We start from the raw sequence: 21133 nt of genomic DNA on the forward strand, positions 1-21133 counted from the left end.
TGACCTTATTTCTTTGGTGAGAAACTTACTCCTTGCTTATCCATTAGTATATTCTTAAGAAGTATTTAATTGGCCTCCTTTTTAAAGAATAAATTCTTCTCCTATAAATCTTATAGAAGGTCAAGGGGATAAAAATAAATGATTTTAGATTTGTAGACCAGAGATCCCAAGGAACTCTTACTTTTGTACATGAAGAACATTTTAAATAAAGTGGCCATATAAAGAGAAAGGGCAGAATTAACCAAGAACTCTTCATTGTTAATTTGAATAATATATTGATCAGAAAGTCTAATCATTAGTACAAAAAGGAATTATTTCATTTGCAAACAATGTTAATAATAATAATGCATAATTTGTTTTTCCCTAACTGAATTCCATCGAATTAATTAAAGGCTAATTTGTGGTTGTTAATCCCCTGAAGATATTTTTTTCCATTGCTTTTTGAGAGAGAATGGAAGGGATGGAGGAAGGGGGAGAAAGAGAAATAGAAATTTTGATGTGAGAGAGACATCTGGATTGGTTGCCTCTGAAAGTGCCCCGATGGGGGCTGAGGAGGTGGGTATGGAGATGGGTGGGTGGGAGGCGGGAGGGGGGATGAAGGGTCGTGGTGGGGAGTGAACCAGAAGCCAAGGTAAGTGCCCTTAACCAGGAAGCTAATAGGAGACACTTCAGTGTGTAGGCCGGCACTCTAACCACTGAGCACACTGGCCAGGGCAAGGCTAATTTTTCTTGGGGAGAGGGGATAATTGTTTCTATTTTTCTAATAACTCAGAGGTACATTAAATGTAACACTTGTGAAGAACCAGTCACTTTTCACCATTAGAAAATCTCATTAATCATCTGAGACCCCAACGTCCTGGCAATTTGTGAAGAATAATAATTCTGGCTGAGAATAGTACCCTTGTATGTCTCCATTTTTTATATAAAGTTCAGAATTGTTTTAGTCAGTACCAATAGCTATATTCTAGCTTTCAACACCAAATTGGACAATAAATGCTACATAATCACTTCTAATTTCCTCCATGCATGATCAGGTACAATATATTTACATGATCAATCCAGTTAAAAATGACTTGCATTTGTTCAAGTACAGAATACATGAATAATGTGTATTTAAAATTGGACCTCACCAATCTTAAATTAGAGTAGGCAGAGAGTAGAAGCGCCCTCTTTTACAGAAGGAAATGAATCATGGAGAATTTAGTGACAAGGATAAAAAGCATAAGGCTGGAATGAACTCTAAAAGGTTATTTTTAAAAATATATATATTTTATTGATTTTATACAGAGAGGAAGGGAGAGAGTTAGAAACATTGATGAGAGAGTCATCAATCAGCTGCCTCTTGCACACTCCCTACTGGGGATATGCCCGCAACCAAGGTACATGCCCTTGACCAGAATCGAACCCGGGACCCTTCAGTCCCCAAGCCGACGCTCTATCCATTGAGCCAAACCAGTCCCGGTTAAAAGGTTATTTTTCAATCACCTCTCTTTAGCAGTGTCTGTGTTTCAAGCAATACATAAAATGTGTAGTTTATCAATGAATTGGTAATTCTGTCTGACCTAGGAAAAAGTCCCTACCCTCCACTCCCCTCTTTCCAAGTGTCCCCTCTTCTAGATTTGCACCTAACCTCTAGTGGAAAAGACCCAAGCAGAGAAACAGACAACTCCAGGTTCTGGCTCTGCCTACTCTATTGTGCTTTTAGGTATGTCATTTAAACTCTCTAGGCTCCCTTTTCTATTTACAAGAAGAAGGTGAAATTAAAAAAATCTATCTTAAGATTTCTTTCCATGTTAGTATTCTCTGGTTCTCAGATAGACTAAATATAAGCAGATTTTTTGGAATACATACACTCAATACTTAGTGCCATAAATATATATTTATGGGGGGTGGGGAGAGAAGGAACTGATTTTAGCTCATTGCTTAGTTAATTTTAGCTCATGACTTGGGCCTTATCTTAATATTTCCTTATCTCAAAAGAAATAAATCTCTCCATTTATATTTTGTATTTTCTTCCCTGTGGAAGATTATATAATATTCTATTAAGACTGAAGAATTTTGGTTATTTCTCTTGTCTGAATTAAATTATTTCCATCTGTATTTAACGTTGGATACTGTGCTGATTTTTAGATCTCCATTGATAAGTAAAACTAGTTCCTTTCCTTACAGATGGCCCCAGTCTGGTAATGATGACATGTGTGTACACAAAGAACCATGAAGTGTAATAAGTGCTACAGTAGTATAGACTAGAGCTGAGACGGGTAAGATGAGTGAGCACTCACTTGGGCACAAAAAGAAATTTGAAACCAGACAAAAGGCTCCTGCTGCCCGCTGCTACCAGTCAAATAAGTGGAGACAAGGTTCAATCTTGGCGGTGAGTTTACTAATCCATTAGCCTAGGCCACATGTGTCAAACACAAGGCCCGCGGGCCAAATCCGTCCCGCCAGGCCTTGCAATGTGGCCCGCACTGCGCTGTCATCACTGCACTCCGCTGCATTTCCATCACAATGACAGTTTATGACTGTTCAGTAAACCATTCGGCCCGCGATTTAGGCTGGATTTTAGATTTTGGCCCCTTCTCTGATTGAGTTCGACACCCCTAAGCCTAGCAATCTGAGGAGTGGCAGGTGTACAGCCTGAAAAGTCCACTCTGACATTTCATCTCAAATAAGCCCTTACATATGGGTATTTGGAGGGGAAAATTCTGAAGTTAGTTCCCAGGGTCTGCCATCTTTCATTTTCCTCGCAAAGACTAGCCCGGAACACTGTCTCCTTTCAGATAGGTCCTGCCCTTGATCAGGATTTTCTTTTGAATGACTGGCTCATCTGGGCTCCCGGGCTGCCTTATCTCCAGGGCCTATGCTTCCACTTGCAATACACCCTCCAGTTTCCCAGGGATCTGCAAGAAAATCTCTTCTTCATACTGAGTAGCTATTACACAACTGTGATTCTATTACGTGCCCCTCCCTATCAGTATGAGGGTACCAAAAAACTCAATAAGCAGATAAACAATATTTTGAAAGAAGATTTAGCCCTGGCCGATGTGGCTCAGTTGGTTGAGCATTGTCCTATGTACCAAAATGTCACCAGCTCATTCCTGGTCATGGCACATGCCCTGGTTGTGGGCTTGATTCCCAGTTGGGGCCGTGCAGAAGACAGCCTATCAGTTTTTCTCTTGCACGTCCATGTTTCTCTCTCCCTTTCCTCTCTCTAAAAAAATCTATAAAAACATTAAAAAAATATTTTAAAAATCAAAATTTATGGGGTAAATCAAAACCCAAATTTTATATAGAAATGGGATCAGTATTAATGCTATTTTCTTTTACAACAGGCTTTAATATTACTTGGCATGTCATATATATATATATATATATATATATATATATATATGTATACACACACACACACATACATATATGGAAGACAAAAGATACATGCAATTTTATCACTTAATTGATAGGGATGGCAGGGAAGGCTTCACAGAGATATTAATGATATTTATAGAATAATTTGGAATTCTAGCCCCTTCGTGTACTCCCACAAATAGACAAATGTGCCATTTTAGAAGTGTGAAAAGAGATGTATAGATTTGGAACTTAGAGGGGAACTATAAATATTGTAGTTCAGGGTAACAGTGGGGAATTGAATGCAAGAAAGTAATAGTTGTTGATGTTAGAAGGAACTGCTAGTGCTAAATTAGAGATAGTTTTGTGTAAATTAATAAAACATTTAAATTTAATTTAGTTTAATGGCAATCTATTGAAATTATTGCTGGATAATAAGATAACAATGATCATGATATGCTTCCATTTTAGAGAAATCACCTGCTTGCTGTATGAACTATGGAATGGTGGGCCATGAGTCTAGAGGCATTACAAGAGTTGAGATATCTCATTCTTTTTTTCTCTCTCAATTATTATTTGCCTTCCATTTGTTTTATTTAAAATATCAATGACATCATTGTTATTTGTAAAAATGATGCATGATTGTTTTTACAAATAACAATGATGTCATTGATATTTTAAATAAAAATAAAGATATGTATTGCAGAAATTAAAAAAAAAAATCTCAAATCCCACCACCAAAAACTTGTTACTATTTCATGAATATCATTCCAGATAATTTTTTTTGTATAGATGTGTTTGTATAGAAGATTAAAATGGTACATTGAATAAAAGGCAGAATTTTATAAATTTAGGAGCCCAATATCCCATATATGAAAATTGTTGCTAAATAATTAAAAACTTAAGTTTACCTTTACCTCAATTTAAGATAAAAATAGCAGAGTAGCCTAGCTGGATTATCTCAGTGAATAGTGTGTAGGCCTGCAGACTGAAGGATCCTGGTCAATATGGGCATATGCCTGGGTTTCAGGCTCAGTTCCTAGTAGGGCACGTGCAGGAAGCAGCCAACCAATGATTCCTTCTCATCATTGATGTTTCTATCTCTCTTCCTCTCCCTTCTTCTCTGAAATGAAAAAAAATAGATTTAAAAAATACTGAAGTAAACTGAAGAGATTGTTGAAATGTAGTGTTTAATCAAAGCAAGTCATTTTTGGGGACACCTTTTATTCCAGATTTCAATCTTTATTTCAAGCATGTTTTATCCTTTTACGTGTCTAAATAATTTTTTCTTTCAGAATGCTAATTATGTTGAGTCCCTTTTTGTCTCTATAGCTATTGTAATAATTGTATTTGTATTTTTAAATACGTAGTTCACTTTTGTCACCCATAACCCAAGTGAGTTTACAGTTGTGTTTATGCTCTGTTGTAACCTCTAATGTGATTTTCAGCTTCATTATGATTTTATTTTTCTCCTTTGTTTTCTTTGTGCTATTTCATGTTCCCCATTTATTTCTGTTTTTATAACCTCTTTATTGAAAATTACATATTTTTGTTTCTCACTATTAATGAGGTTATGTCTATAGTTTATTTGAGGCTATAGAGAACTATTTAAATACACACTTTAATGAAAAATTTTCTTTGGTATAAACTTTATCTGTTTTTTTTTCTTCATCGTGTTTTTGCCTCCTTTGCCTATATTCTGGTCTGGTTTCTTTCTATTAATCACTGAATGAAGCCAGCTATTTGCTGAATGAACTATGGTGTGGGAAAATGAATCAGATCGGCCCACAACAGCAACTTAAGTTTCAGGGTTTGAGCCCACCTCCTCAGATCTGTCTTATCTATTTTTGACATTCAGGTGGTCTATGTTGCTCACAGGGCAGCGCTATCCCAGTTTTACTTTCTCAGTGTTGTTAGTGGTCTAATGATTATTGCCTTTTCTTCTATTTTCTCACTTTAATGCTTATGGTGCAGTAGGCTCCTTCACAACTACCAAAAATAATCTATTAGCAATCTTTTTCTTTACCCCATATGCTACCATTTGGGAATATATAACTTCAATTTTACAAAGACAGATTCTGTTCTTCTCTTGACTGTTCATGCTTTAAATCATGCCTTCAAACAATCTTTGGAGGATGTCGAAGACAATGACACTTGTTGAAATCTGTATCTTATCCAAGTTATGTGCCAGCCAAGTTCTTTTTTCCTATTAGTGCAAATGGCTCCCTATTTAAAATCTATTTATCTTAGTTTGTTGTCAGTTACTTATAATTTCAGGCATGGTTTTCATTTTGTTTTCCCCAAGTTTTCAATATATTATTGTTGTAGGGATTTCATAGGAGATGAGTGAATTATAAATGCTTTTATTTCACCATTGTAAATTAAATCACCACCTATCATTTTATTTCATTTGGACCACAGGTTGACTAGACTATCTGTTACTTGTATCCTTTATTGACAACCAGAACTACATGATTTTCCCATCTGTATATCAGATGTCATTGAAATCAAGTATTAAATCGGGATTAAATAAAGTGATAACATAATAAGAAACACTTTTCTTTGGGGGAAAGAAAATGAATAATAATTATAGAAAATATATATTATTTTAGTTAACTTTTCACAGACATATTCTTTTCAGTCTTTTGTATTTGTGAATAATGGTCTGAATTTCATCTTTGCAGATGTTTGCTAATATAGTGGAGCATGTTTGTTGTTTTATTGGTTAATATACTGTTTCCTAGTTCAAATGTACTTTAAATCAGAGTTTTCAATCTTTAAGATACATACGAATTATTCTTGAGGTTAGGTTTTATTATTTTAAGGGAGTTTCACTGAAAATAAATCAAAATCCAATTTTCATGAAAAGTCATATGCTATATGCTATAAGACAATGAATGGCAATAGTAAACAAGAGGTTAAATTTTCAACTGGTATATTCTCAACAATAAAATTTTCTGAAGAATTTACACTAATAATGTTGAGAACTGAAGAAGAAATACAAAGAAAGCATTCATTTTGGTTTCTCATTTGGAGTGTTACACATAGTGAAAAATAAAAGGATATATGTCTACCCTCTGAATAATTTTAAACTGTTTAATTGAAAATGTTGTTTATTATAAAAGTAAAGAAACATACAATGCTTATTTTGTCATATCATGAAAGCTAAACTTGTTATATTTTGAGCTGTATTCTTGCTCAATCAGAATAGTAAATAATAAAGTGTGGTATTTAAAACAGTAAATTTTTGTAATCAAGATATTTTTATTTTATAGAAATACTATTTTGTGTTGTTTCTTTTTATAAAGTACACATTCCTTGATTTTATAGCAATCACAATTAAGCCCCTGAAATTTATGATTTTTTTCTGTGTAAGAGTATTACCTTGCTACATGATAGTGAGGACAACATAGTCATTATAATTTTGCTTTTGCAAATTTGTTTTCAAAAGAGGAATATTAAATGCCAGTTTAATATTTTTAAATAATTCTTCAGTAAATGATTTTTTTAATGTTGTCTCTTTAAGCAAGCTTCTTTTGGGTCTCAAAGCTAAGATTATTACTCAGAGTAACAAACTATCTTTACTTCTTAAAATAAAATAGATACCTGAGTATAGCACTGTGAAATAATGCCGTTTTTCAATTTCTTACTGGAAAATGAGTATTTAAAATAATAAGGATTTAAATTTACATAAAATTTGTTTAGATGCTTATATTTTAAGATGTGTTGGAGCTAAACTTTGGAATCATTAAAATTAAACATATCTAATACATTTTTTCTATTTAAATTTAAAACAATAAACTTCTTTGGGATATTTTTGTTATGAATTTTTTAATAAGTATCCTTCCTTTAAATTGGTCATAGTATCACTTGAGACTTGATATTTCACCTTGAAGCCCTGCTCCTATTATGAATATCCCTAGTTTTCACTCACCTCTAATTTCCTGAATGACCAATAGCACTAGATTATAGTTTTGCCAACTTTTTATGGCTGGAAAAAATCTGGGTGACATGGATGAAGAAAAGTTATAGGACCCATGAATTGAGTCAAAAGTAATACAATATAACAATCTGTAACTTAATTCTAACTTGGGAGATCAACGTAAATTTCTGAGAAACTGAATAAGGCTAACTTATAAAAACGTGAGCTTATGCTGTTTAATATCTAGCTCAGAATATTAGCTATAATTATTTTGAGAAACGAAGCCCTTTGAACACTATTGGTCTTTAATGAGTTTATTTTATTATTATTATATTTTAAACAATCTATTTCAGAGGAGAAGGGAGGGGAAGAGAGAGATAGAAACATCAATGATGAGAGAATCATTAACTGGCTGCCTCCTGCACACCTCACACTGGGGATTGAGCCGGAACTTTAAAAAGAGAAGGAACTGAAGAGAAAAATAGTTGACTGCGGATTTTTCATAAACGCGCGCATACACACACACACACACACACACACACACACACACACACGTTTCTATATGAATACCTACTAATAAAATACATAATAAATGTAGTATTATTTTTTTTGTTCACTCTATTGACATGTTATTAAGTGCCCTCATTTAATTTTATTCATTCAGTTAAATATAATTCTTGTTATGGACTGGATGTTTATATCCTGCCAATATGCATATTTGGAGACCCTGTCTTATATGATGGTATTAGGAGATGGGGCCTTGGGGATAATGAGAAGGCGTTCATGAGGGTGGAGCCCTCATGAATGGGTTTAATGCCATAAGAGGAGTTGTGAGAGATTGCTTCCTCTATCTGCTCTCTGCCACAGGAGAGTGACAATCTGCAACCTGGCTCCCTGACCTTGGAGTTGTAGCCTCCAGAACAGTAAGACATTTCTGTGTCTAGGAACCCAGTCTAAGGTATTCTGTCATAGCAGCCCAACTGACCAAGGCACTTCCCTACTCTAGTGAGAACAGTTCCAATAACATTTTAATATTTAAAGCATGCACACCCTTGACCGTGTAGTGACTGGTGTATGCCTTTAAAGCACATGTGTCAAACACAAGGCCTGCCGGCCAAATCCGTGCCGCCAGGCCTTGCAATGTGGCCCGCACCGCGCTGTCATCACTGCACTCCGCTGCGTTTCCATCACAATGACAGTTTATGACTGTTCAGTAAACCATTCGGCCCGCGATTTAGGCTGGATTTTAGATTTTGGCCCCTTCTCTGATTGAGTTCGACACCCCTACAAGAATTCTGAAGGTCTCATTGATCACCAGAACCCTGTTCCCAACTAAACTAACTACTAGTTCCAAAGTGTCTGCCTTTTATTTTCAATATTGATCATAGAAAAGCACAGCTAATGTAAAAGAGAAGGAAAATCAAAACTATTCTCAAATATAAGCTTAAATAGAAAGGAAGGAAAAATAAGTTAATGGAATGAAGGGTATTATGACTTTTTGAAGTGGATTACATCAACTGATTATGCTAGATTCAGTTGTTTTAACCTATGAATAATTTCAACAAAGCTCATTTTTGGAATATAATAGTTAAAGGTTCATTTAAAAAATATATATGTTTTATTGATTTTGTACAGAGAGGAAGGGAGAGAGATAGATAGTTAGAAACATCGATGAGAGAGTGTCATCGATCAGCTGCCTCTTGCACACCCCCTACCGGGGATATGCCCACAACCAAGGCACACGCCCATGACAGGAATCGAACCCAGGACCCTTCAGTCCCCAAGCCGATGCCCTATCCATTGAGCCAAACCGGTTTTGGCTAAAGGTTCATTTTTTTCTCTGACTGATAGGAAGCAGAAACTCAATGCTGGCTGCTAGGTTATTAAAATACGCCCTGGGGCAATTCAAAAATTGTGAACTTGTTTATAATGGTACCTAATCTGTATTGTCATCCTTTGTGCATTCTGAGAATTAATCTCTCATAAGAAATTACATAAAAGTCTTGTTATTATATTCTAGTATGTGTAGTTGATGTCTAATATGCACCCACTATCTGAGTTCTTCAATGCTATCCCTCTCCTTTTATTCTGGAGTGTAAAATAATAACTTTGCTTTGGATTATGTTCTCATTTGAAAGCTCTTCAGGATAATATTCATCAACTTGGTATTCTAGGCAAGCAGATTCATGAATCTGTATCATTAGCATTAAGATAAATGCTAATCACTGGAATAATTTACTAAATAAGGCCGATATGTCTACTTGTAGAATAATATTGTCACAATGGCCCATGTTCTTTTATCAATTGAAAACTAAACAGATTGATACATGAGTACTCTTAACAGGGTGATATCTCAGTTGGCATGTTTATTCTAACATTCTGATAACATTTTCATTTCTTCTTTACTGCATTTAGCCTTCTCTCTCCTTAGAGTAAAAAAAAAAAAAAAATGTAGTATTATGGCAAAACTACTTTCTTCCATAGTTTGTATTTTTTCTGCCATGGAGAAGAGAAAACAAAAATTCCTTTCTCTTCTACTTGCAAACTGAAAGGGTTAAAGACATTGTTCTATTTTTGTGTATATTCAAGTGCATAACGTTCTGATACATTATATACTGATAATAGTCCCTATTAAATGAGAACAATATATTCTTCACTCACAAGCAAAACTAGGTTAATTGCTTCTTTTAGCAGAAAAGCAAATGTGAAGGGGAAAGCTATTGCTCTTTATTTTAGAAAAGGTTGCATTGTGAATAAACTAAAACCTTCTGGCTACTCTTAAGAATAAACTATAGATAGAAATGAAAATGCCCTGTAGATATTGTGCCAAGTGAACTATTCAAATACATTCCTTAAAGAGCAGATCTATAAGGCTGGTGTTCATTGTATACTTTGCGTGATATGTAAGGATTGTCCATTACATAATTACTCCTTGCATTTCTGCTCAAGTAGTGGTCTAATTTCTGGCTCCTTGGTCTCTTCTCTCCTGCCTTGCCCATTTTACATGCTGATGTCAGACTATTTCTGTCCATTTCACATGTAGACTTTCTACTGAATCTCTATCACCTTTGGGATAAAATGTGAATTCCTTCCTCTGACATTCACGGTCCAACAAAACCCAACTCTCAGGCCATTTTCATTGCCTCCTTCCACCTATTCTATGATCTATTCACCCAAGACAAATTCTCTAAAAAATAATCTGCATGACCATACCTTAGAGATTTTTCAAGATAATCCTTTGCCTCAATTGTCTTTCTCCTGCTCTGGTCTTGTTAATGACCTTCTGTAAATTATAATACCTATGTCCCCATTCACTGATGCCATTGATGATTGTCTTTAGTTGAATTAATTCATGGCATTTTCCCATGGCCTGACATCTCTTTTGTAGTGTCTGTCATATAAAGTTATGATTATTTGATAACATATCTGTCTTTATTTGTAAAATTATTATGTTTGGATAAAGGATAAATAAATTATTCTCTCAGATCACAAGTTCAGTTTTATTCTGTAAGTTTAACAAGACTAAAATCAATATGCCTCACTTATATGTGGAATCTAATGGACAAAATAAACTGATGAACAAACAGATCCAGAGACATGGGGAAGCATGCAACAAACTGAGGAATCTCAGAGGGGATGGGGGAGGAGGGGAGAGATTAACCAAGGAACTTGTATGCATACTGCATGGACACAGACAATAGTTCAGTGAAGGCCTGGAAGTGGGGTGGAGAGGGTCATTGGGGTGAAAAAGGGACATCTGAAATATTTCCAACAATAAAGATAAATTTAAAAAATAAATCAAATCAAAATGCCCATTATCTGATGATAAACTGAGGATTCTAGCATAGTGTTTGGTAATGTGTAGGTTTCGTTTATTAGATAATTTAAAGTTAGCTGATTGCCAAAGAGGATAGTGTGCCAACATCTTTCACATTATTTACATACTAGAGGCCTGATGCATGAAATCCGTGCAAGGGGCTCAGCCCTCACAGCTCTGGCTTCATCCGAAAGTCATCCGGAAGGTCATTCAGCTGTCCAGTCTAATTAGCATGCTACACTTTTATTATTATTGATTTTGTTAAAATAACATTATTCAACAAAGTAGACAAAACAAATTACTTCATACAATTCAAATTTAAGATTGGGTACTATGACCAAAACACGTATTTTTTAATGCTTCCAACTGAAAATATTACCATGGATCTATAATCATAATTCTGACAGTTATTTGATAGCAATTGAGGAGGATGTATATATATATATATATATATATATATATATATATATATATATATATATATTTCAAAGTTATTGTAAAATTATGTGTTTTTGTTGAATAGTAAATATAATTTTACTGTTCTTGACTACCTTTTCCTTACCTGTCACTTGGTGAGAAACTATATAGAGAGAATTATAAGGATCAGCTTCATACTCATATCATGGTTGAAAACTCATTTTCTCTTTATACCCCCTGAGAATTTTTGTCATTTAAGCATTCAAATAAACTTATGTGTCTTTGAAAATAATCATGCTTTGAATTACAAATTGTTCCTTATTCAGACAATACAAATTGTTTTGAAATAAATGTTCTCATAAGTAATTATATGATAGAATTTGTTCTAGTTCCACTGATTTCAAAAGTAGAGCATTTGCATCCCATTGTTGTTCAATGAAAACCTTATTTTAGTAATAGTACTAGAGGCCTGGTGTATGAAATTTGTGCATGGGGCAAGGAAGGTGTCCCTCAGCTCAGTCTGCACCCTCTAACAATCTGGGACTGCTGGCTTCCAACCACTTGCCTGCCTGCCTGCCTGACTGCTCCTCACTGTTTCTGCCTGCCATCCTGATCACTTCTTAACCATTCCCCAGCTTGATTGAAGCCTAACTGGTCCCCTGCCAGCCTGATCACCCCTAACTGCCCTCCCCTGCTGACTTGGTCAACCCTAACTGCCCTTCCCTAGTCACCTCTAACTGCCCTCCCCTGCAGGCCTGGTCGCCCCTCACTGCCCTCCCCTGCAGGCCTGATCACCCACAACTGTCCACCCCTGCCAGCCATCTTATGGTGGCCATCTCGTGATCACATGGGGGGGGGGTATCTTGTGCGAGGGTGTGATGGTCAATTTGCATTTCACCTCTTTATTATATAGGATATTAGTACATTGTTTATGGCATGCTAACATGTTCTAAACTCCTTCCTTCCTATAGTGTGAGTAGGAAGAAAAAGAAGTAAAGGGTGAGAAAAATTAGCAACAGTGATAAGGAGTACTTTGAGAGAAGTTCCACAACAATTTCTAAAGTTGGCCAGGAGTGGAATGAAATGAAATACTTTAAAGAGCAGGGGTGCTATTCTATTATTTCTAGATAAATTTTCAAATCCTGTACAATTAAAAGTTAATCTTGGGCTACAGAACCTAAGTTTAGATAATGAAGAGAAAAGTAATGAGTCTTTTTTCAATTATCAATAGTATAATGTGATGTATATTTAAGCTTGTTGTTGTTCTTATTTCTGACTTGTTTGCATAGAAAGTAAGATGTTTAGTATCATTCTGCTGTGGAAACAATCAAATTTGCTGATTTAGCTACTTGTATTGAATGGTGTTGGTTTCATGGCTGTAAAACAAAACTAACTAAATCAGCCATTTTTCCTACTTAATTGGCAAGAAATGACTTCTTTAGGATATAAATTTATCTTTAAATTGTAATGTAAGAATAATTTAAAGATAGAGAGAAAGCTGTAAAATAAAAATAAAGGGCAGAAATACTCTGAAAATATAAGGTATATAAAAGAAAAATGATACTTTTAATTTAAAAAGTGATTTGTTACATTTCTTGCATTAACATGCCTTCCTCCTTGCGAATTCTTTATTACTGCTGGCTATAAACACTTCAAGAACACACTACATTTGATCTAGTATTTTATTTTACTTACAATGTTTCAACATTACTCTTATGACTACATGATATATGTTAGTAATATTGTATGGCTAGAAGATTATATACAAGTGACTCTCAAGAGTCAGAAGTTCTTTTGATGGAATAAGATTGGTACTATATAAGTAACTAAATGTACAAGATATGGATTTATTTTTATACTAGAGGCCTGGTGCACAAATTTGTGCACAGGTGGGGTCCTTTGACCTGGCCGGTGATTGGGGCCAATTGGGGCCATCTTGCCCAGTCCCGATCAAGGCTGATTGGGGCTGACTGGCCAGCGGGAAGGTCCATGGGAGGTTGGCTGTGATAGCACACTGACCACCAGGGGGAAGGTCCTGCATTGATCATCTGCACCCTGGTGGTCAGTGTGTACCATAGCAACCAGTCAATCCTTCAGTCGCTTAGGCTGTATTTATATAGATAATGGAATTGATTTTACTTTAAAATTTTGTCTTTCTTTATACTGCCATCATATGCACCTTGCCACCTAATATGATGAAACTGTAAATAGTTTTGATGGTTTAATGAATGTTGGCATAAATTATTAGTCAGGCAATCAATATTGTAAATGGGATACTACAAACTGAGATACATAAGATGACAGTATAATGCATCACTTACTACCTAGAGGTAAGTTAGCATAGTGGTGACTCAGGAACTCTAGACTCATATGTCACTTAATAGGTATGTGAGTTTAAGCATATTATTTCATCGCACTGCTGCACAGTTTCCTCATCAGTCACATAAGGATAATTATTTATCTCAGGAGTGGCTTGGATGTTTAAATGGGTTTATTCATGTAAACATGTTTTGAAAAGTACCTGGTACATAGGTAAGTGTGTAATACATGTTGGATGCTATCCTAGTTTTCTTCTTTTTTTTTAAAATATATTTTTATTGATTTTTTACAGAGAGGAAGGGAGAGAGATAGAGAGCTAGAAACGTCGATGAGAGAAACACCGACCAGCTGCCTCTTGCACACCCCCTACTGGGGATGTGCCCGCAACCAATGTACATGCCCCTGACCAGAATTGAACCTGGGACCTTTCAGTTCGCAGACCGATGCTCTACCACTGAGCCAAACCGGTTTCGGCCTATCCTAGCTTTCAATTTCTGTTTAATAAACTTTCCCAAAATTTAGTGGCTTAAAACAACAATTTATAATCATAGTTAAATGCTAGGTGAGGATAAAGTCACAACAAAGTTTTTACACTCACATGCCTGATACCTGGACCATAAGGGGTAGAATCATGGTAGCAATCTGAGAGTTTCTCTCTGTATGTGGCTAACTTGTGCTTTCTCATAGTGTGGGAATCTCATAAATCATATCTGCGGGCAGCTAGCTTTCCCCAGAACAAGCATTCCGAGAGATAGAAAGTGGAAGCAGAAAGACGATTAATGCCCTTCTTCAAATTGGTACAAATATGGCAATTGTGCCATAATTTATAGGCCAAAGTAGTTACAGAGTCCTCCCAGGCTCAAGAAGTGTGAACATAGTCCTTACTTCTCAACAAGGAGTGTCAATGAATTATAGTCATCTTTAACATTATTCAGTGGCCTACTTAGTGAATGCTAACATTCACTAAAAAACCTCTGTGGAATTTAGATATGTTGGTCCTAGACTCTCCACACTGAGATATTTTTTAAAACGGTTTTTGAATAATTAGTTTTATCTAATCAGTACACATGAAAAATAACCTAAGCTATTATTTTCCTGTCATCTGTGACACCAACCCAAAAGAGAGGATACCAAGGAAGAACCATTTTTCCTTCAATAAAATCCATAGAGGATATACATCTTTTTACCTTTAACACATGAAAGAAGACTGCAACAATATCAGGTCACATAAGTGTAACGTTAGAGGTCATTCAGGTTCCAGGGAAAATAATTACCAGAAGAGGGTGACTTCTTCAACCTTAGCTAAAAATGGCAGCACAATTAAGTAAAATGAGCTTTGGGATTGTGACAGTGAGGATATCATATGTTTCTGCTGCTATTACCCTGTCCCCTAATTGTCCCTTTATTTAGTTAATTAACTTCATACTAATGGTGGGCTGGCAATTGAACCAATTAAATGGCAATTTGAAACAAGTAATCTATCTATATAAAACCATAATAAGCAAATCAACCAAATGGCTAAAGGACCAGTAGAACAACTGTTCACTATGATAAGCACTGACCATCAGGTGGCAGACATTCGATGCAGGAGCTGCCCCCAGTCCCCAGCCCCCAGGCCACAACCAGCAGCATGGGGGAAAAAGTGGATAGTAAATGGGTGGTGCCAGGACAAGGCAGGTGCGAGTGGGGGTTTCCTGATCATCCTGTCAGTCCCCCCACAGATCGGTCCTGATTGCCAGCCATGCCTAAGGACCCTACCAATGCATGAATTCATGAACTAGGCCTCTAGTGATCTAAATAAATGGAGATGTCAGTTCAAATAACCTGAAAATTATCAGTTTAAAAGCTAATAATAATTTTAAAAAATTACTGGGAATCATGAAGTAGAACCTGTCATAAAATCATGTGTATGATCAGGCTGTAAGATGTATAGCTTGGTATCATAAAGTAAACACATTTTATAAGCACTAGTATAGCTAATTATTTTAGACTTGAGATTTTTCTTTTTCAAGACATATTTTGTGACATTTTCTTCAAAATTCCATTGGTTGTATTATTTTTATCCTATTGAAATATTAGAGTTACAGTAACAGTCATAAAAACATAGCATAATTTAAAAAATCAATAATCAAGTGAATGCATTTATTTACTTGAACTTCTGAAACACCATGAGAAGTGTACATATAATCTCAATGAACATGTCTAAAAATTCCCTTTACACCCCATCCATTTCACTATATTTCAGAGTTACTTTCTATATCCATCAGGTTTTTTTTTCTTTTCAATTTATAAAATCAAATAAAAACAAAAATTAATTCTTTAAAAGTAAAATATGTGTTATTATTTTTAATTCTAATGTATATTGTGTTAAAGGATAACATTTAAAATAAAATTACTCCAAGCACAGTGTAAATTTATATTGAGCAGAGCACAAAGTCATAGTAAAAAAATAAAAATTCTTATTGAGAAACCTTTGGAATAACTATATCGTTGGTATTGGCTATCGTTTAAATGTAATTTATAAATGCATCCAAACTGCAATTGACATATAAGCTACAATTGTCAAAATTCACAAATATCCTTATATGTAACAACATATGAATAAAATTACAAAACTGTTTGTGATAAAATTAGAGATTTGAGTACAAGAACAAACAAACAAACAAAAAAACCCAATACAACAACCCTTCAAACATAATAGCACATTTCTTCTCTTTGTTGCTTCTAGATATAATTTTACAAATATTTGAATCTTTAAAAATATTTTGTAAATAAATTTAAAAGGTCTACAAAGGTACTGAACTTTTTATAAATAAAACATAAAATATTGTTGCATCGTGTGAACAATCATGTAGAAATGTATAATCCAATAATTCCAAAATTGTTGTGCTAATAAAATTCTGATTTTGAAGCTTTTTCAGATTGTTGTTATTGAGAGAGAAAAAAAAAAAGCTTGCAATATAGAACAACATTTAAACTAATTGCTACAAAATCAAGAAATAACCTAATGAAATTGAACTGGCATTTGAATGATGTATAATACTTAGTTTTGAAATTTTATAATTGCACCTATGAACATATTAACCCATATGAAGACTCTTTTTATGCAGTTCCTATTATAATTGAATTTGTGCCTGGATGAGATACCTCTGTCTGCCTGGTGTTTGAGGACCATTGGGGCCCATTGGGGTCGGCTGACAGGCCGAGGGGGGAAGAGATGTGGGATGTTGGCTGGCCCCTAAAGGTTGGTTGTGGAAGTGCACTGACCAATAGGGAGGAGCTCCTGAATTGAGCATTTGTTCCTGATGGTCAGTGCGCATCATAGCTACTGATCAGTTGTCCAGTTGTAGTGGTTGCTTAGGTTTTTCTCTCTCTCTCTCTCTCTCTCTCTCTCTCTCTCTCTCTCTCTTTCTCTTTCTCTCTCTCTCTCTCTCTCATCTATCTATCTATCTATCTATCTATCTATCTATCTATCTATCTATCTAACTATCTATCATCTATTCACATCCCCTGAGGAGTCCCAGACTGTGAGAGGGTGCAGGAACTGGGCTGAGGAACTCGCCTCCCCAAGTGCACGAATGTTGTGCACCAGGCCCCTCGTAGACAATTAAGACTGGAAACGTAATTGAAATGCATCAACATACACCTATAATTTTCATTCTATGTTATTTTTAAAGTTTAGACATTTCTAAAAGTTTCTGTTTGACTACATTTTTATTTTTAGAAAGAATTTAATTACAAAATGAATTTAGGAATGCGCCAGTATAACTTTGCAAATATAATTTCAATTAATTTTATTGCCCCCTTCCACGTTCAAGGATCTTAATTCCCACAATATAGTATCATATGGTTAACAAAATTAACAACTTGGGATGCTTAGGAGAGGGCACCCCTCAAAGTTCCCTGTGACCCCATGGGACGAAAATGCAACTGAGAGAAAGAGCCAGAGAACTTGCCTGCAGGTTGCTGTGACCCGGATGGAGAAGGTCCCCACAGGAGAGTGACCCGGAAGGAGAAGATCCGCACAGGCGAGGTGATGCAATATATTGAGGAGCAGGAACACATCTTTTCCGCTTGCTGTTTCTTCTCTGTGGAGGGACATATAGGAGGACAACACCCATAACGGCCGGCTTCCCTTCTCTCAGTTCTTCCGGTGGAGGTGGTGATCAGTGATCCGATTGGTCAATTTGGAAAGCGAACGTTGCGTGTGACCCGCCCCTTCCTTTCTGCCTTGGGCGGAGCCGCCAATAGGAAGTGCCGGTGTTCCGCTTCCCTGCAGGCCGTGTGGTGGAGGGCGGTTATCTCCGCGCCATCTTCCCTGGGGTGCTGCCTGTGACGTCGTTGGTAAATCTGTCTAATTTCGGGGTTCTGCCATTTCTAAGCCACAGCTTTGTCTATCTTCTCTCGCTGTTGTGAGTCAATACTTTTGTTTTCCTGCTGTTTTTTCTTCTTTGCAGTGATATCCCTTAGGAGAGAATGGCGCTCCCTATCGCACCTTCCTCGCTCCCCGAACTCTAGGAAAGAGTAGACAGAGGAAGGCCGTGTGGGAGAGGGTGTGAGGAGGAGAACCTCTGGCGTGCTCCTGGCGTGGCCCAGGTGGGAGGGGTTCCCCGTGGGCAGTTTTGGGCCGAGAACTGACCATCGGTGTCCGGTTGGAGAGGGTTGTTGCAGGTCACGGCGGTTCTGCCCACGTGAGCGGGGCTGATTTTAATGGAGTCAAACCCGCGTTTCTCTAAAGGCAAGTGCGCCTGCGCGGGGCTGCAAGCACAGGCCAGGTGAGGTCTGAGCAAGCCACACTGCCCAGGAGGCTGAGAGAATCCCTGGTGATTCCCTCCAACCAAATCCCTGGTGATTCCCTCCAACCAAATCCCTGGTGATTCCCGCTAATCAAACAGCTGTGGTCACTGCCCCTGAACTCTGCATCTGTGACCTGCTTTCTAAGTAGCCTTTGTCAGATAAGGGTTTGGTTTTGGTGAGAGTCATTCCTATGCCAGCCTTCCCCAGGCCTCGCGGTGTTTCTACCGTATCCAGCGGTACCTGCAGGAAATACTTAGTGCCAGGCCTACCCAGGTCGGGGGCATAGAAAGTCTGCCCAAATTCTGACCCCCTTTCCTATTGCTTGAGTCCTCCTTGGAACCAAGAGGCGGAGCACTGAAGGGACAAAGCTAGGAGTCATGTGACTTGTCCATGGGTTTACAGGTTGCTGCTACTTGCCCTGAAGTGCCTCTGAATTGGATAATTCTATATGGTTTGACCATGAGTTTTGTAAGTGTGGTTTTTTTGTTTTGTTTTTTTGGGGGGGCCAAAGGGGTGTTTATCAATCCTAACCTGAGGATAGTGTTTCCTTTGATATTTAATGAGAGTGAAAGGAAGGCGGGGGGGGGGGGGGGGGGGGGAGGAGAGAAGCATCCATGTGAGAGAGACACATGTGAGAGAGACACATGGATTAGTTGCCTCACGTAGAAGCTCCTACAGCGGCCAGACGTGGAACTCGCAACCCAGGCCCTGCCCTTGGCCAGTAATCAAACCCTAGATCCTTTGGAGTATGGGCTGCCTTCTGTCCAGGAAGCCACATGGCCAGGCCAGGGCTGTCCATGACCTCTGATTGCTGAGATTCAAACTGTGACTCCACCCCTAGGGGATTGATGCATGTCAAGTTAAAAATAATTTACTGTAAAGAGCATATACCTTCTTAAATTGAAAATGAGATACAATTCAATAAAATCCTTGCAAAAGACAGTGGGTAAAAAAATAAAAGGACTTGTGCTTGGAATTCTCTGTTTCTAATGATTTTGATTAGGAGTTTAAAGTGTTAGAGTAGTTCAATACAAGTTTCAGGGTTAATATAGAACAATGAAAGAATGAAACCAAAAGAAAAAAAATAGACTAGAAGAAAAATAAATTTGTTGAGAAAAGGAGAAAATACAGAACTTGACAGAGGTGACAGAAAATAACAATTTCAATTCAATTACATACTTATATGAAAAAATGGAAAATCAAGCCAATCTAAGTGCTTTACAACAAAGTATGTTACTAGATTGAAATAGGGGCCTAATCCCAAATCTGACTCTTTTTGAAGGAGTCATTTCATTTAAAATTTTGCCTTACTTTTTGGGAGACTATTGAGAAGTCACAGAAAAGGCATGATGTAAAATACATTAAAACAGCATCCTAAAATTGGGAAAGACTAGGAAGATCTGGAGAATACACAAACAAGTATCATTAGGTGATTTTCAAGGTAATGTAGTCACTGTAGTTGCTTGTATACGTATAGCTTATGACTTGAAGGAACATGCCAAGAATTATGACTCAAGACAGGGCTCAGCAAGATGAGGCATATTGAAAGGAGCCAAGCAAGAAAATGGGTTAAGATTGAGCTTGTATGTACTTGATGTGGGTCTGATGGTAGAAAAATTCCTTCATGGAATTATCCAACTTGGGAATTAGAAAAGATTTGTTTAAATATTAGATGCTTTTAATAGACCCAGCAGTTAATGATTTCATCACTGATGATAGAGATAATTCTGGAATTTAAGAAGTAGAGGAATATATTAGAATAAGCTCATGTCTGAAAAAGATAAAAAGGGAAGCATGTATCCATTTCTAGCAAAACGATAATATTTAGAGAGGAGACCAAATTAATGAGCAGCTTAGGCATTAGAAACTCAGTTCTTAAACAATAAATAGTTAAAAACTTATAACATTCTGAAAGGTGTAGTTGGGGAATAGAAGAAAATAAAAACTAGAGGCATATTTCCAGGAAAGATAACATAAAAATGCTATTCAAATTCTGAATAATTCACTGAGAAAAGACAGTGTCTTAAATGAGCACATGGAAGAGGTATTCCTTCTCATTAGGCCTCTAGGGGCTCAGAGTTCAGAAGCAATTGTAGCTTCAATTCAGGAAATCTATTGAGAATGATATTCCAGCCATAGCAAATGGGATAAGAGAGAAACCCTCCCTCAGAAGCAGTTTAGCAATTCCATATCAAGAGTTAGGGAAGTACCACTTCTTGTATGTATAGGATTTAAAATGCCTGCTTAAGGGAGATAGTAGGCCCTGTTTTGTAAGATGGTCTCATATTCCAACGGTACAGGAATGAAAATGAAGAGGATTTTAAAACATTTTTCATGTACAAATAAAATCTGGTGATTTTTATTATAAATATTTTAAACTTTTCTGGAATAAAGGAATGTCTCAAATATTCTTTGAGAGAGAGAGCAGTATGTAAGCTAAGTGCATTTTGCTCCCACATATGATAAATTCACAATATCAGAGTTAATATATTAATTAATAGACATTTTCTGGAATT

The 21133-nt window shown here is 36.5% G+C and overlaps 1 protein-coding gene across 1 annotated transcript in view; it reads left to right on the forward strand.

Moving 5' to 3' along the window:
* GABRA4 (gamma-aminobutyric acid type A receptor subunit alpha4) overlaps nt 1-21133 on the forward strand; it is a 177276-nt gene that overhangs the window by 65085 nt on the left and 91058 nt on the right. The window lies entirely within an intron of this gene.

This window comes from Pipistrellus kuhlii, unplaced genomic scaffold (assembly GCF_014108245.1).
Source record: "Pipistrellus kuhlii isolate mPipKuh1 unplaced genomic scaffold, mPipKuh1.p scaffold_m20_p_1, whole genome shotgun sequence".
Taxonomy (NCBI): Eukaryota; Metazoa; Chordata; class Mammalia; order Chiroptera; family Vespertilionidae; genus Pipistrellus; species Pipistrellus kuhlii.